Genomic DNA, 3,219 nt, shown 5'->3' with positions numbered 1-3,219 from the left:
GCCATTCGAGATCTTGGAGCGAGTTGGCACGTTGGCCTATCGTTTAGCTCTACCTCCAGGGCTAGCGGCAGTGCACAATGTTTTCCATGTATCCATGCTTCGGAGATATGTCTCCAACCCGTCGCATGTGTTGGATTTCGAGCCCTTACAGTTGCCACCAGATCTTGTTTACGAGGAGAGACCAGTGCGGATTTTGGCTAGAGAGGAGCGGAGGCTTAGGACGCGGGTCATACCGATGGTCAGAGTCCAGTGGCTGAATCACTCGGAGGAGGAAGCTACTTGGGAGACCGAGGAGGATATGAGGACTCGCTACCCGGAGATGTTCGGGTAAGTACTTTAATTTCGAGGACGAAATTTAATTTAAGGGGGGGAGAATTGTAACACCCGATATTTTTAATTACATAAATCCGCCTGCATAATTAGGATTTTTAATTATTTAAATTTATGATTTATGGGTCAAATAATTATGTGAATTATTTGTGCATGATTTAAGTTATTTCTTTTAAGCATTTAACCCATAATTAGTGATTTTTATGATTTTTAGTATTTTTATTATTTTAATCGCGTAGACGGGACCGGGGACGGACGAGATGACAATTTTCTAGCCAAATTATTTTATGAGCCTTTTTGGAGCCTTAAATTATTGTTTTGAGTTTTATTATCTCAAAATTTTAAGTATTTAATTTTATTTAATTTTAGGGGTCATTTTTATCCAAAATTAGTCAAAATATTGACTTTTTAATATTTTTAAAATTTCCCTAAATTAATATTTCGAGATTTTTATTTAGGTTATCAGATTTTAAGAGTTAAGTTGTGTTTTTTTTTAATTATTTTGAAAATCTTTTTATTTTATTAATTAACCTATTTTCTAATTAACCAAAAATTTAAACCTATTCTACCCAAACCCTACCTTAGCCGATTGTTTCCCTCTTCCTAGCATCAGCCGTCACCTCCATCTCCATCTTCTTCCTCACGAAACCAAGCTCCAAGAACACCATAGCCATCTTCGAAGGTTCCAAGCAAGCCAAGGCACCCCGTCGTCGTCCCGTCGTCCCGAAGTCCGTCGTATACGCTTCTAAACTCCACAAATCGGTGAAAGGCATGTTTCTTTCCACTTTTTAAACCTATATCAGTGTATGTATGCGTGTGAGTGTGTATCATCCGAGTTTATATTTTTTGACAGCAAGTTTCGACTTTTCTTCCTCTCATGCTTCCGTTTTTGACATGTATGGTTCATGCTCACGCCTTTTGGCTACCCATGGCTTGGACGGCTGCTGGCTTAGGTCCTATGGGGTCCCTAGGAGGTCTAGATGAGTCGGCCATGGTTGGGTTGGGGGCTAGAAACCAAGGACGAAAGGTTTTCAGAAGAGGGTTCAAGAGGCTGCGCAGGCTAGGGTTGTGGGAGAAGGGGTTCGGCTTGGTCTTTACAGGGTGCATGGGGTCGGGGGCTGGGTATGGTTCGGTCCGGCAGGACCCTGGGGAGGTCCTGCCGGCGGGGCTCCGGCCACGGTGGCCGGAGCTGGGCTGCAGCAGGCCGGGAAGGCCTGCTGCTCACGCAGCCGTGCGGCCGAGAGAAGAGAGGTAAGGTAGTGATCGGGTTTAGGGTTTCTGATTGGGTCCGGGTCGGGTCTTGGGTCCGGGTCGGGTCTAAAATAATATGGGTTAAGTTAAGTGGGTCCGGGTCCGGGTTATTTTAATTGGGCTCGGGTATTTTTATTTTTAAGTTTTTAAGTTAATTAGGGATTAAATGGACTAATTAAATTCCCAAAAATTTAATTAGTACCATTTAATTTAATTTGGGTTATTTTATTATTTTTAGACTTTTAATAATTTTTATTAAATTTTTAAGTTGGCCAGAAATTTTTATGGGCTTGGGAGCCCATGAAATTTATTGGGCCTGTAAATGGGCTTTTGGGCCCATTGGGCCAGGGACAGCGTTATTGGACCTAAGTTAGTCTTAATGGGCTTTGGTTGATTTATGGGCCAAGTCTTAAGTTAATGGGCTTGAGTGTAGGGCCAGCAGTCCAGAACCATCCATGAGAAAATTGCATGTGTCCTGATTATATATTTAATTATTTTTATGCATTTAAGTTATTTTAATATTTATATGTTAGTAAGAAAATTAAATTAAATATATATGAAGGACACACAATTTATTTAAGTACATGCATTCACGAAATCAATTTTTATGCTATGATTTAATTTCTATGGTTGAGCAAATAAAATATTTTAGGTGGAAATTGAAGTAGTGTGGCCATTTATGGGCAGTTTTCTGCCATTTATGTATGGGCAGTTTCTGCCATTTATGTATGGGTGGTTCGCCACCAGCCTCGTACGATGGTTTCTTAGACTGATCAGTCGCACTATAAGTATGGGTCACACTTACGGATAGGACCATTCGATGTTAAGAAAATAAGTGCTCAACAACTCAAGTATGTATGTTATGTATTATGTATTTATGTCTATTTAAGTAAGTTATGTTATGTAATTTTTTTAGCATGCTCATTCATGTATACGTATGTATTAGTAGTAAATTGATTTAAATTATTTTAAACCCTTGTTAGTATGCATGTTGGGCCTCTAGGCTCACTACATTGATATGGTGCAGGTGAGTACGTAGAGGAGCAGGTTACTCCTACCGGTGGTGAGGATCTATGAGCTGTGCTACAGTAGCCCCGTGACCGTGACAGCTTCTGAGTCACCGTGCTTGAGTGTCATGAAACCTTTTATTATTTTTAGTGGTTGAGGTTTATGGAAATATTTCATTAAATATTTTTAGTGCATGCACATTGCTATTTATTTTATTTATGCAGTATATTTTTAATTCTAGGGTTGACTCAGTTGTTTAATTATTTTAAAGAATGCATTTTTATTTAAGTATTTAAATTGTTTATTTATTTAGTCATGAATTTATTTTTAGTATTTTTATTTGGTGCATATATGTATGGGCATATATGTACTTATATTTATTTAGTAGTATAAAAAAAAAAAAAATTCCGCATATTTATTTATTAGAGAGTTAGGGTCGTTTCATACGGGGTGGCGGATTTGCATTGATTATAGGAAATTGAATGATGCTACCCGTAAAGATCACTTTCCCCTTCCCTTTATTGATCAGATGGTTGAGCGACTTGCAGGGCATGCGTTTTATTGTTTTTTGGACGGTTATTTCGGATATATGCAAATTCCTATAGCACCTGAGGACCAACACAAAACCAC

At 38.7% G+C, this 3,219-nt stretch overlaps 1 long non-coding RNA gene across 1 annotated transcript; it reads left to right on the top strand.

The window, feature by feature from the left end:
• The first annotated feature begins 237 nt into the window (after nt 1-237).
• LOC140866307 (uncharacterized) lies at nt 238-2,852 on the top strand. The gene is made up of 2 exons (XR_012144856.1): nt 238-327; nt 2,609-2,852. It is a non-coding gene; the product is annotated as an uncharacterized lncRNA (long non-coding RNA).
• The last annotated feature ends 367 nt before the right edge of the window (nt 2,853-3,219 follow it).

Source organism: Henckelia pumila, chromosome 1, assembly GCF_033568475.1.
Source record: "Henckelia pumila isolate YLH828 chromosome 1, ASM3356847v2, whole genome shotgun sequence".
In the NCBI taxonomy this organism is placed as follows: Eukaryota; Viridiplantae; Streptophyta; class Magnoliopsida; order Lamiales; family Gesneriaceae; genus Henckelia; species Henckelia pumila.
Note: the sequence above shows the minus strand (reverse complement) of the source record. Positions and strands in the feature narration are given on the sequence as shown.